This window comes from Mustelus asterias, chromosome 20 (assembly GCF_964213995.1).
Source record: "Mustelus asterias chromosome 20, sMusAst1.hap1.1, whole genome shotgun sequence".
NCBI lineage: Eukaryota > Metazoa > Chordata > Chondrichthyes > Carcharhiniformes > Triakidae > Mustelus > Mustelus asterias.
In genome coordinates, this window is record NC_135820.1 from 64,652,645 (window position 1) to 64,667,171 (window position 14,527).

The following is a 14,527-nucleotide window of genomic DNA, read 5'->3' on the forward strand; positions in this document are numbered from 1 at the left end:
AGGGCGATTAAACATTTCGGTTTTGCTGTAGCCGGCGTGAAAAGGGTTAAGATTTCACTGCGTCCTTTCTGTTCTTCAACCCAGTCACCAGCATCCATCTCTCAGACCAGCTTCGGCTTCATTTGGCAGCTTAGAGGAAAATGCAATTAATCCCCTCTCTGATTATCCCCAGCACTTTCCGTTTCTAATTCAGATCTCTCACATCCGCAATATTTTGCTTTCTGGTTCAGAGAATTCAGAAATCACCCCGGTACACACACACACACACACACCCCAACACCCTGACATGTTTCACACGTTGTTTTATTGCTGCTGGTTTTTTTTAGAATGAACGGCTTTGCGGATTGTGAATGGAGATTCTGACAACTTCATTCATTCCACCCTCAGCTTCCCGAGTGCAGGCGGCAGGTTTCGCTTCGGGCAGTTCACTTGTTGCAAGTTTTTCTTGGAACCCGCCGGAGAGACCCAGATATTTGGACACTGCTCCGGAGGAAATGTACACAGTGAAATGTGCACGCTGTAAAATGTGTACACTATGAAATGTACACACTACAAAATGTACGCACTATGAAAACTGCACGCTGTGAATTGTACACGCTGTGAAATGTGCACACAACGAAATGTATGCACTATGAAATGTACACGCTGTGGCTGTGAAATGTACACACTGAAATGTACACGCTGTGAAATGCACACACTATGAAATGTACACGCTGTAGCTGTGAAATGTACACGCTGTGAAATGCACACTATGAAATGTACACGCTGTAGCTGTGAAATGTACACGCTGTGAAATGTACACACTATGAAATGTCCACACTATGAAACACGCTGTGGTTGTGAAATGTGCACACTGTGAAATGTTCACTGTGTGAATTGTACACGCTGCGAAATGTACACTATGAAATGTACACACTGTGGCTGTGAAGTGCAAACACCCTGAAACAGCAGCTCCAGTGTGTGTGGGAGGGGGAGGTGGGGGCAGTTTGAACATCAACATTTCTTTCACCACACTCTCGAAAAGGCGGGGAGCAAAGGTGAAAGCGATTCTAAATGCGAAGCAGCTTCTGCATCTCTAGAAACGGTTTCATTAAGGAAAGTGGCAGGACCATCTATCCTTCCAGTGTGCTTGGAGGCTCCAGAGAAATGAATGGCCCACCCCCAACATTTGGGGGGGGGGGAGGGGCGATTCTCCCCCAAAAATTCTAATTCGTGTAAAAACTGGAGTAAATCCTGCTTTTTTTTCAGCTGGATTTTCAAAATGAATCTCCCACGCTCTGTGCAAAGTGCCCCAGCGTGAATCACGCTGGAAATTGGGGGTGGGGCCTGTTCCCACTGGAGAAGTGGGCAGCATAGCACTGAGCGGGCCGCTGCGCCTGCACCAATCTGTCAGCGCTGAGACCGGCACATGCGCAGTAGTCCCACATTGCTGGTCTCCTGATCGCTGCCCATCTTGATCGCTGGCCAGCTCCGTGACCCTGCATCGCTGGCCGTGCAACCCCCCGCCACCGCCCCCCCCCCCCCATCCCACGGCCTTCTCTCCACCCACCCGCCCCCCCATGGCAGCCCCGATCTCCCAATCCACCCCACCCCCCTGCACCGGCAGCCCTGACACCCCACCCCCCCTCACAATCACAACCCCTCTTCCGCAGTCTCAACCCCTCCATGCAGCCGACCCCCACACTGATGGCCAGCCCGATCACTGGCCTCCCTTTCTCTGTCACTGCCGAGAGCAGAGTGGCAGCGAGGACCCCCACCGATCTCCCCACCCACAGGCCCCACTCCCATTAGGCCCTGTCTCCTCTGGTCCCATCCCCTTGGCACTGCCCGATGCCTGGTGGGCAGTGCCAAGGTGCCCCTTGGGCATTGTCACTTTGACCCTTGGGCAGCAGGCCAAGCTGACATGCCAAGCTGGCAATGTCAAGGGGGCACCCCCATACCCCCGACCTCCTGGGCGGTCTCCGTATTCTCCCTTCACTCCAGCGGGGTCGGGCTGCCAGATCCTCACAAGTAAACCCTGCTGGAATGAAACACTCCTGGAGGGGCAGGGGGGTGGGTGGGGGAGGCTAGTAGGCCCGCAGACTGCAGTGCCATTCCCGCTAATAATATTCAAATTGTATTGAAAGCAGTATCTACATGATCTATCCAGCTCCATGCCCATTTCAGGCACGGAGCTGACGATGCCAGAAATCCGGCGCCCGGAGATGCGTGGAGGCCATGGCGCCCAGTGGGAAGCCTCCATTTGAGTCTCCTAGCCCACTGTGCAGCTAAAGCAGTGCAGCGAGCTGGAAGAGTCGCCTCCCTTCTTTTCTGACTCTTATCAAATGTGGGGAAGAAAACAATCATCGTTACAATCGGATTTCCATCTTCTGGTTGCAGTGTCCAAGCTGCAGATCCTCTGCGGAATCCTGCCGATCCGATAGAGTTCCGAACCCAGCCCCACGGGAAGGGAGTGATTTTATAAAGCGAGACTGACCCTCTCAGTATTTCCCTCCTCCCAGCTGTATTGAGTGTCTGTGAGACCTGGCTGAAATCCCAGACATCTAACCCCACAAAGTTCAGAGCTGTTTAAAGATAAGTGGTGCGCTGACTGCTTTCCTGCTACCAACACACTCTGCGTTTCTTACTGAAACAGTTAGAATACATTCAGTCCCGCCCGTCAGTGCTGTTTCTTTGAGGGAGCAATTCACCTTCTGCCACCACTCGTACTCACTGGAATTTAGATGAATGAATGAGAGAAGATCTCATAGAAATATACAAAATCCTGATGGGACTGGGCAGGCTAGATGCGGGAAGAATGTTCCCAATGTTGAGGAAGTGCAGAACTAGGGGTCACAGTCTAAGAATAACAGGTAAGCCATGCAGGACTGAGATTAGGAAGAACCTTTTCACTCAGAGAGTTGTGAACCTGTGGAATTCTCTACCAAAGAAAGCTGTTAGAGCCAGTTCGTTAGAAATGTTCAACAGGGAGCTGGACGTGGCCCTTGTGGCAAAAGGGATCAAGGGGTGTGGGCAGAACGTGGGAGCGGGATACTGAAAGTGCATGATCAGCCATGATCATATTGAATGGTGGTGCAAGCCTACTCCTGCACCTTTTTCAATGTTTCACTAACCCCTCACCCATCGTCACCGCCTTCTCCTTAAAGCCCTTTACATTTTTCCTCTTCAGATCATAATCCAATTCCTTCTTCAAAGCCAGAAAATGCTGGTCTCTGGAATTTTCTTCCTCAAAAGGCAGTGGAAGCAGAATCTTTGAATATTTTTCAGGCAGAGCTAGATAGACTTTTGATCAGCAAGGGGGTGAAAGGTTATCGGGGGCTGGTAGGAATGTGCATTTAGCCCTGATCTTATTGAATTGCAGAGCATGCTTAAGCAGCTGAGTGGCCTACCCCTGCTCCTAATGTATGTACGTTAAATATGTGCCTTCCTTTCACCAATGGGAACAGTTTGACCCTAGCTACTCTGCCTAACCCCCTCCTGATTTTGAGCATCTCTATCAAATCTCCTCTCTATCTTCTCTGAAGGAGAACAGCTCCAGTTTCTCCAAACTGTCGACATAACCATGATGTGGAGATGCCGGCGTTCGACTAGGGTGGGCAAGATAAGAAGTCTCACAACACCAGGTTAAAGTCCAACAGGTTTATATTGAGTCATGAGCTTTCGGAGCACTGCTCCTTCATCAGGTGAGTCACTAACCTGATGAAAGAGCAGTGCTCCGAAAGCGCGTGATTCCAAATAAACCTTTGGACTTTAACCTGGTGTTGTGAGACTTCTTACCGTACCTACATAACTGAATTGTCTCACCCTTGGAGCTGTTCTGGTGAAGGTTTTGTGTAGTTTCTGAATCTTCCCTACACTCTCTGGGTACCTTTTATGGTGGATTTGATCAGATCTTCAATGTACTTTTGAAATTGGCCACCTCTCCTGAAAGGTAAACATGATTTTTCACAGCAAATGTTATTTTCCTGGAAATGTTCATCCAAGCAGTTAACGAGAAACAATTTTAATTCAACCAGTCTTGTTTGGAAGCAAATGAAAAGGCCTGGAAATTAACAAAGTTGTCATGTAAACACTTAATGCATGCTCTGTTTTCTGAGGATGATACCAGAACTGAAAGATTATACCTACCCAGAAAGACTGAACGGGCTGTGGCCCCTTGTGCAGGAAATAGTGATCTGATAAGGCTTTCTAAAATGATGTCGCTGTTGGATCGAATAAACATAGTTAAGCTGTTTCTACGTCAGTGGGGAGGAAATCTAAAAGCAGGGGCCATAAATACAAAATAGTCACTGACAAATGGTCAATCCATCTAACCCGCACATTTTTGGACTGTGAGAGGAAACCAGAGCACCCGGAGAAAACCCACGCAGACACGAGGAGAATGTGCACACTCCGCACAGACAGTGACCCAAGCCAGGAATCGAACCCAGGCCCCTGGCGCTCTGAGGCATCAGTGCTAACCACTGTGCCACCATGCCATGCCTGATTGGCCTGTTTCCATATTCAAAGTAATAAATCCCAAAGGTAGGGGAATCTTTTCACAAAGGTAAGGGAGTCTAAAACTAGAGGGCATAGGTTTAAAGAGTCTCGAGAGGCAATTATTTCATTCAGAGGGTGGCGAGTGTCTGGAATGAGCTGCCAGAAGCAATAGTAGAGGCAGGTACAATTTTGTCTTTAAAAAAGCATTCAGACAGTTACCTGGGTAAGATGGGTATAGATAGTTTTGGGCCAAACGCGGGCAATTGGGACTAGCTTAGTGGTTAAAAACTGGTCGGCATGGACAAGTTGGGCCAAAGAACCTGTTACCATGCTGTAAGCCTCTATGACATGATCAAATTATCAATCTATTTGATTGCTCCGCAGTGGACATTTCTCTTTCCTGTACCCAATTCCAACTCCACCAACTGGTCAGTGAGTCGCATAGTTCTGGTAGATTCCACCCTGAATTAACCAACTGAGCTGGAGGGTGGGTTAAGTTTATTGTTGGGTTTGGGGGGAGGTGGGGAGGGATGTGGGGGAAGGACCACAATATATCTCTGTATGTGTCAGCACAATTCTTTGTAGTTGAGTGCAGCCCTGAAATATGCACTTTAATGCCACTGCTTTCAAAAGGAGAAGGAAATCAGTCTGAGTTCCCACAGCTGATTCCACAAGTCATCTTTGAAAAGATGTGCATGTGGACCTTGGGTGTGGGCTGGATTAAAAATGGCTGCAGTGGCCTTCTAAAATCAAATAGGTTTCCAATGCCTGCTATCTAGTCTCACAGAGTTTGAATGGTTACTGAGTGAAGCATTGTTAATATACTTGAAACCATGCCCGATTGAGTCTTTGATGGAAGAATGATACAAAATTGTGGAAATAAGCATTATGCAAGTGTCTATTTTTCTTCTATTGATTGCTTGTTTACACTGTGACATTTTAATATAACCTCTTTGGATTATCAGTGACAAAGTCTGTCATTCTTCATCTAACATGCAACAGAAATTTCCCCAGTTTAAGCTACGTTCATTGATCTGTTTATCATATTAAATAATACACTGAATTAATAGTGGCATGATATCCTTTTTTCTTGGATGTATGCTGCATAGAGCCATTTTGTACAATAGATTTCCAAAACAACAAGCTATTCCTAGTCAAAGCACTTAAAGTTATTTCTTCTAGATTATAAAATGAACTAAGTCACATGTGAAATAAATCCTCGCATCATATTGCCTTTATTTATACAAATATTTCACAACTGTTCTTTAATCAGGCTAATTGTTCTTTTACTACCAAATATTATAAAGTAGAACTAAAAAACTATATTAAACTATCTGTTTGCAGTGCTCTCTCAGGAAGGTGTTACATTTCATACAACCCTAAACAGGATTAACTTTATCTGCACAGTTCTCACTGGGCTGAGTTACTGAACACCTATTTGCACCAGCCGATTTTCTCATCATGCAGTTGAGTGTCAATTAATACATCCATTTAAACAAGCACTCAAACAATCTCTCCAGATAGTTAGTGGATTATTTTGGGATTGAATTAAACTGGTGACAAAGCATGGTGTTGTCAAAAATATTGAAAAATGGGATTTATTTGCTGAATATTTAATGGAATTGCATCATGTTTTCAAAAGTGTGTTAACCAGGGTTCAGGGTAAGCACGTTCCTCTTAGAGTGAAAGGCAAGGCTGGCAGAAGTAGGGAACCCTGGATGACTCGGGATATTGAGGCCCTGGTCAAGAAGAAGAAGGAGGCACATGACATGCATAAGCAGCTGAGATCAAGTGAATCCCTTGAAGAGTATAGAGGGTGGAGGAGTAGAGTTAAGAGAGAAATCAGAATGGCTAAAAGTTGACACGAGATTGTTTTGGCAGATAAGTCAAAGGGGAATCCAAAGAGCTTCTACAAATACATAAAGGGCAAAAGAGTAACAAGGGAGAGAGTAAGGCCTCTTAAGGATCAACAAGGTCATCTATGTGCGGATCCACAAGAGATGAGTGAGATCCTAAATGAATATTTCTCATCAGTATTTACTGCTGAGAAAAACATGGATATTAGGGAACTTGGGGAAATAAATAGTGATGTCTTGAGGAGTGTACATATTACAAAGAAGGAGGTGCTGGAAGTCTTAAAACACATCAAGGTAGATCAAGGTAGATAAGGTAGATAAATCCCTGGGACCAGATGAAGTGTATCCCAGGACATTGTGGGAGGCGAGGGAGGAAATTGCAGGTCCCCGAGCAGAGATATTTGAATCATCGATAGTCACGGGTGAGGTGCTTGAAGATTGGAGGGTGGCAAATGTTGTGTCTTTGTTTAAAAAGGGCTGCAGGGAAAAGCCTGGGAACTACAGGCCAGTGAGCCTCACATCTATGGTGGGTAAGTTGTTGGAAAGTATTTTGAGAGAGAGGGTCTACAGGCATTTAGAGATGCAAGGATTGATTAGGGACAGTCAGCATGGCTTTGTGAGTGGAAAATCATGCCTCACAAATTTGATAGAGTTTTTTGAAGGGGTAACCAAGAAGGTAGATGAGGGCAGTGCAGTTGATGTTGTCTGCATGGACTTTAGCAAGGCCTTTAACAAGGTACCGCATGGTAGGTTGTTGCATAAGGTTAAATCTCACAGGATCCAGGGTGAGGTATCTAAATGGATACAAAATTGACTTCTTGACATAAGCCAGAGGGTTGTTTTTCAAACTGGAGGCCTGTGACCAGCGGTGTGCCTCAGAGATCAGTGCTAGGTCCACTGTTATTTGTCATTTATATTGATTTGGATGAGAATATAGGAGGCATGGTTAGTGAGTTTGTAGATGACACCAGGATTGGTGGCATAGTGGATAGTGAAGAAAGTTATATCCGATTGCAATGGGATCTTGATCAATTGGGCCAGTGGTTTGACAAATGGCAGATGGAGTTTAATTTAGATAAATGCCAGGTGATGCACTTTGGTAAATTGAACCAGGGCAGGACTTACAATCAGTTGATAGTAGGGCGTTGGAGAGAGTTACAGAACAAAGAGATCGAGGGGTACATATTCATAGCTCCTTTGTTTCATTGGTCAGAACATTGAATACAGGAGTTGGGACGTCTTGTTGAAGTTGTACAAGACATTGGTAAGGCCACACTTGGAATACTGTGTACAGTTATGGTCACACTATTATAGAAAGGATATTATTAAACTAGAAAGAGTGCAGAAAAGATTTACTAAAATGCTACCGGAACCTGATGGTTTGAGTCATAAGGAGAGGCTGGATAGACTGCGACTTTTTTTTCTGGAGTGTAGAAGGCTGAGGGGTGATCTTATAGAGGTCTATAAAATAATGAGGGGCACAGATCAGCTAGAGAGTCAATATCTTTTCCCAAAGGTAGGGGAGTCTAAAGCTAGGAGGGCATAGGTTTAAGGTGAGATACAAAAGTGTCCAGAGGGGCAATTTTTTCGCACAGAGGGTGGTGAGTGCCTGGAACAAGCTGCCAGAGGTAGTAGTAGAGGCGGGTACAATTTTGTCTTTTAAAAAGCTTTTAGACAGTTACATGGGTACGATGGGTATAAAGGGATGTGGGCCAAATGCAGGCAATTGGGATTAGTTTAGGGGTTTTTAAAAAAAGGACCAGCATGGACAAGTTGGGCTGAAGGGCCTGTTTCCATGCTGTAAACCTCTATGATTCTATGTTTAAGTAACAAAATATTAAAAGGATTGATTTGTCTCAAGCTTATACAGCCAGTTACATTTTTATATTGATATAGAAATTCAAAATATAAATGATATCAGTAGATAAATTAAGAAAAATCCTAATTATTCACCAGAATATTGAGGATTTCTTTGTTTTTCTGTCAAGTTAGGCATTTAAGGGTCTTTTTGAAAGTACAAACATAAAATAAAGCCTTGAGATTAAATAGAACTGATAGTCAATGTAATTCTATTTTTTTTATTTCATGAGAAAAAGAACACAACTCACTATGGAATGAAAATATAGATTGGACCATTTAATTCTTTATTAATCCATTTATTATGGATGACGATGAAAAATATCTGAATTTGTTCTGTTTGTCAAGGAAGGGCCAGAGATATTTATGCTTGGAAGATCAGTTCTTAAATGGGAAAGAAATGGATGCAATTTTTCTTTCCAGATTTCTTGAGACTATCTCAGTGACATTCTTGTTTACTTTAGGTAATTCTGATAAACTATAACATCCACTGAAGCAAATATTTATTGTGTAGGTGACCAAGGAGTATCCGATAGCAAGTCCTTAAATACTGTTGCTAAGAAACTTAAAGCATCCAGCTGTAAAAGCCTGCAAATTTTCTACTGACAACATAGCTGGAAGCATCTGTCTATGAGTATCGGATTGGAACAAGCAGCCTGGAAAAGCTTTCTGGGAATTGAAATATTAACAATTTAAAGGCAGCGTTAGAATATTGTGAAAAATTCTTCACTCTCCAATGTTCTTCACTCAGCATTTATTGTTCATTCCTAATTACCCTTGAGAAGATGGTGGTGAGCTGCCTTCTTGAACCACTGCCATCCGTGAGGTATATGTACACCCACAGTTTGTTGGGGAGGGAGTTCCAGGATTTTGATCCAGTAACAGGGAAGGAATGGCGATATAGTTCGAAGTCAGGATGGTGAACAGCTTAGAGGAGAGTTTAAAGTCTTAAAGTTTATTTTTTCGTGTCACAAGTAGGCTTACATTAACACCGCAACCAAGCTGCCACACTCTGGTGCCTGTTCGGGTACACTGAGGGAGAATTTAGCATGGTCAATGCACCTAACCAGAACGTCTTTTGGACTGTGGGAGGAAACCGGAGCCCCCGGAGGAAACCAATGCAGACGCGGTGAGAATGTGTAGACTCCACATAGACAGTGATCCAAGTCGGGAATGAAACCTGGGTCCCTGGCACTGTGAGGCAGCAGTGCTGCAGTGGCATTCCTGTGCATCTACTGTCCTTGTCCTTCGAGGTAGCAGAGGTCATGGGTTTGGAAGTTGCTGTTGAAGGAGCCATGATGAATTACTGCAGTACATCTCATAGATGACACACACGGCTGCCACTGTGATTAGTGGTGGTGGGATTCAATGTTGAAGGTGATAAATGGATCGCCAACCAAGCAGGCTCCTTTGTCCTGGATGAGTGTTGCAGGTGGCACAATGATTAGCACTGCAGCCGTTCAGCGCTAGGGACCCAGGTTCGATCCCCGGCTTGAGCCACTGTGAGTATGGAGTCTCCACGCCCTCCCCATGTCTGCGTGGGTTTCTTCCGGGTGCTCTGGCTTCCTCCCACAGTCCAAAAGACGTGTCATTTGGCCATGCTAAAAATTCTCCCTCAGTGTACCCGAATAGTTGCCAAAGTGTGGCAACCAGGGAATTTCACAGTAACTTCATTGCAGTGTTAGTGTAAGCCTACTTGTGACACTAATAAATAAACTTTAAACTTAGAGATGCATTCATCCAGGCAAGTGGAGAATATACCATCACAATCCTAACTTGTGCTTTGTAGATGGTGAACAGGGTTTGGGGAGCTATGGGGTTAGTTACTCACCATTGAATTCCAGCCTCTGACCTGTTTTTTACAGGCACAGTATTCATTTGGCGAGTCCAGTTCAGTTTCTGGTCAGTGGTAACCTCCAGGATGTTGATCACGGGGGATGCAGTGATGATAATGCCTTTGAATGTCAAGGGAAGATGGTTGGCTTTTCTTTTGTTGGAGATGGTCATTGCCTGGGACTTGCATGGCATGAAGGTTGCTTGCCACTTATCAACCCAAGCCTGAATGTTGTCCAGGACTTGCTGGACATACACATACACACACATACGGGCATGGACTGCTTTAGTATCTGAAGAGTCATGAATGGTGCTGAACACTGTGCAATCATCAGTGAACATCCCCACTTCTAACCTTATGATGGAGGGAAGGTCATTGAGGAAACAACTGAAGATGGTTGGACCTCGAACAATTCCTTGAGGAACTCTTGCAGCAACGCCCTAGAACTGAAATGGACGTTGCTGGCAAGGTTGGCATTTATTACCCATCCCTGTTGCCCTGAAAAATTGGTGGCAGTTGAATGGATTGTTAGACCACATTGAAAGCAGACAAGGTAAGGATGCCAGGGTTATTTCTCTAAAGAAGATAATGACAAAAAAATGGGTTATTATAATGCTGACTTTTCCCGACGCTAGCTTTTACCTCTAGAAATTTAAACAGAATTAAAATGCTCAAATAGCTAGTGTGGGCTCAAAAACTTAATGCACTGAATTAATAGTCTGTATAAAGGTCAATTTATGATAAGTTGCATAGATTAGTCTTGTATTGATGTATATCGCATCCTGATAAATGCGAAGTGATGCATTTTGGTGGGAATAATGTAGGGAGGAGCTACACGATAAATGGAAGAACCATAAAGGGTGTAGAGACGCAGAGGGACCTGGGTGTGCAAGTCCACAGATCTTTGAAGGTGACGTCAGAGGTGGAGAAGGTGGTGAAGAAGGCATATGGCATGCTTGCCTTTATAGGACGGGGCATAGAGTATAAGAGTTGGGGTCTGATGTTGCAGATGTATAGAACGTTGGTTCGGCCGCATTTGGAATACTGCGTCCAGTTCTGGTCGCCACACTACCAGAAGGACGTGGAGGCTTTGGAGAGAGTACAGAGGAGGTTTACCAGGATGTTGCCTGGTATGGAGGGGCTTGGTTATGAGGAGAGATTGGGGAAACTGGGGTTGTTCTCCTTGGAAAGACGGAGGATGAGGGGAGACTTAATAGAGGTGTATAAAATTATGAAAGGCATAGATAGGGTGAACGGTGGGAAGCTTTTCCCCGGGTCGGTGGTGACGTTCACGAGGGGTCATAGGTTCAAGGTGAAGGGGGGGAGGTTTAACACAGATATCAGAAGGACATATTTTACACAGAGGGTCGTGGGGGCCTGGAATGTGTTGCCGGGCAAGGTGGTGGAGGCGGACACACTGGGAACATTTAAGACTTATCTAGACAACTATATGAACGGAGTGGGAATGGAGGGATACAAAAGAGTGGTCCAGTTTGGACCAGGGAGCGGCGCGGGCTAATTGTTCCTTGTTTCTCGTTTCAAGGCTTCATTCTATGATCATCTTGCTGGTGCCAGTACAGAGCGAGACTGCGGATAGTTGGGAACCTGTCTCGGGGGCAGGGAATTCATATGGTGTTCGTGGAAGTGGAAATGACTAGGGTTGGGAAGCATTTTCCGATCAGGGCCAGTGTGATCTCCTGGACTCGTTTCGATCGCCTCAGGGGGTCGGAGAGGAATTTCCCAGATTTTTTTTCCCCATATTGGCCCTGGGGTTTTCACTCTGGGTTTTCGCCTCTCCCTGGAGATCACATGGTCTGGAATGGGGGGGTGGGGGTGAGTTAATAGGTTGTGATGAACAAAGCATCGTAGCTGTGAGGGACAGCTCGGTGGATAGAATATTGGTATGTAGATAGGCTGGAAAATTGGGCGGGGATCCTGGATTCAGGATTCAATCCTGGACCAGGGAGCGGCGCGGGCTTGGAGGGCCGAAGGGCCTGTTCCTGTGCTGTATTGTTCTTTGTTCTTTGTTTGTATTCCCTTGGTATATAAAAGTAAGGGGTGATTTAATCTGAAAAACTAACCATACCTCTTATACTCTTTCCTCTTACTAACCATTTGTAATGTTATTTACTATCAATCCTCTCTTCTGATGATTTTTTATGCAGCATATTAATTTATAATGTCATCATCTCCCATCCATTGACTCTGTCTACACTTCCCGCTGCCATGGAAAAGCAGCAGCATAATTAAGGACCCCACGCAACCCGGACATTCTCTCTTCCACCTTCTTCCGTCGGGAAAAAGATACAAAAGTGTGAGGTCACGTACCAACCGACTTCTTCCCTGCTGCCATCAGACTTTTGAATGGAACTACCTCGCACTAAGTTGATCTTTCTCGACATCCTAGCTATGATTGTCACACTGTATTCTGCACTCTCTCGTTTCCTTCTCTATGAATGGTATGCTTTGTCTGTATAGTGTGCAAGAAACAATACTTTTCACTGTATGTTAATACATGTGACAATAATAAATCAAATCTGGACATACATTACCACACATACACACACGTGTATATATTGAACATTTTGAAAAGAATACTTTTACGAAGCAACGAATGATAAATATTTCTATTTCATTATATAGCAACAGCTCAGAACTGGAAATTGAGCACAAAACGGTCAGAATTGGATCAAACTTCATTCCTATCATTCCCAAGCCAGTCAGTTCAGGGTGCGCCATGCCCCTCGCCTGAGATGTGGTGATCCTCAGGTAAAATTACCTCCAGTCAGCTCTTCCCGTCAGAGAGGAGAGCACCCTATGGCCATCTGGGATGATGGCAACTTTATCTTTTACTGTGTTGCATTTGTGAAGGACATACACTGCTTTATGGGGACACAGAGTCAATAGAGCTCTCAGAAAAAGTAAACCCAGATTGAAACCAGAGAAAGGCCATGTGACACAGCTCATGGGTGAAATATACTGGATTTGAACTAATAGTCAGAGATTGCCACAGGAATGGAAGGAGCAATAAACCTATTCACCACCTCCCTTCTGAAAATTCGCTCATCATAACATGGCCAGGGACCTGGATTCGATTCCCAGCTTGGGTCACTGTCTGTGTGGAGTTTGCACATTCTCCCTGTGTCTGCATAGGTTTCCTCTGGGTGCTCTGGTTTCCTTCCACAGTCCAAAGATGTGCATGTTAGGTGCATTGACCATGCTAAATTGGCATTCAGTATACCCAAACAGGCGCCGGAGTGTGGCGACGAGGGGATTTTCACAGTAACTTCATCATAGTGTGAATGTAAGCTTACTTGTGACACTGATAAATAAACTTTACTTTATTTTTGAGCTGTTTGAGGTTTGAAAACCCACCAGAAGATCTAATTGCTGGAAACTGAGAGTTGGTAAAGGAAGATTCTAAATCAACACTAGTATCTGCAAAGGAAACCAGAATCAACTAACTAACTTGCAGAGTGATTGTTTCAGTGGAAAACCCCCAGTATCAGCAACCACTGTGGGAAGTGACTAATCAGTTGTAAGCAAAAATCCAGACAATCTGTGAATAATTATTTTCTGACTTTACATTTTACTTGGCCAAGTTCTAAGATTAGGTTGTCTGTGAAGTTTTATCTGTTCTTGTGCAGGCTGAGAGGAGAATGGGAAGGAGGTGCTATGTGTGCGTATGTGTATTTTGTGAATTAGTGGGAAGCTCAATATATTTGTACATTTTTCAATCTTTTTCTTAATAGTTTCTGCATCCTTACCTGGGTGAGTTTTAACAATAAAACTAACACTTTATTTGTTAAGCTAAGGAACCTGGCTGGTTTATTTCTTGCCCAGACCTACACGCATTTAAGTGTATATATTGAATTGGTAAAGTCACCTCTTTTTGAATACAAACTCTGTTATAACTAGCTCAGGATTTGGTTTGATTTATTATTGTCACCTGTATTCATATACAGTGAAAAGTATTGTTTCTTGCATGCTGTACAGACAAAGCATACCGTTCATAGAGAAGGAAAGGAGAATGTAGTGTTACAGTCATAGCTAGGGTGTAGAGAAAGATCAACTTAATGTGAGATGGGTCCATTCAAAAGTCTGATTGCAGCAGGAAAGAAGCTGTTCTTGAGTCGGTTGGTATGTGACCTCAAACTTTTCCACTTTTTCCCGTTGGGAAAAAGATACAGACAGAATGTCCGGGGTGCGTGGCGTCCTTGATTATGCTCTCTGTTTTTCCGAGGCAGCGGGAAGTATAGACAGAGTCAATGGATGGGAGGCTGGTTTGCATCGTGATGGACTGGTCTTCATTCATGACACTTTGTAGTTTCATGTGGTCTTGGACAGAGCAGGACCCATGCCAAGCTGTGATACAACCAGCAAGAATGCTTTCTATGGTGCATCTGTAAAAGTTGGTGAGAGTTGTAGCGGACATACCAAATTTCCTTAGCCTCCTTCAAAAGTAGAGACATTGGTGGGCTTGAGTTGGATAAAGAAATGA

At 44.4% G+C, this 14,527-nt stretch overlaps 1 protein-coding gene across 1 annotated transcript in view; it reads right to left on the minus strand.

Moving 5' to 3' along the window:
* ntsr1 (neurotensin receptor 1 (high affinity)) overlaps window positions 1–14,527 on the minus strand; it is a 120,101-nt gene that overhangs the window by 65,623 nt on the left and 39,951 nt on the right. The window lies entirely within an intron of this gene.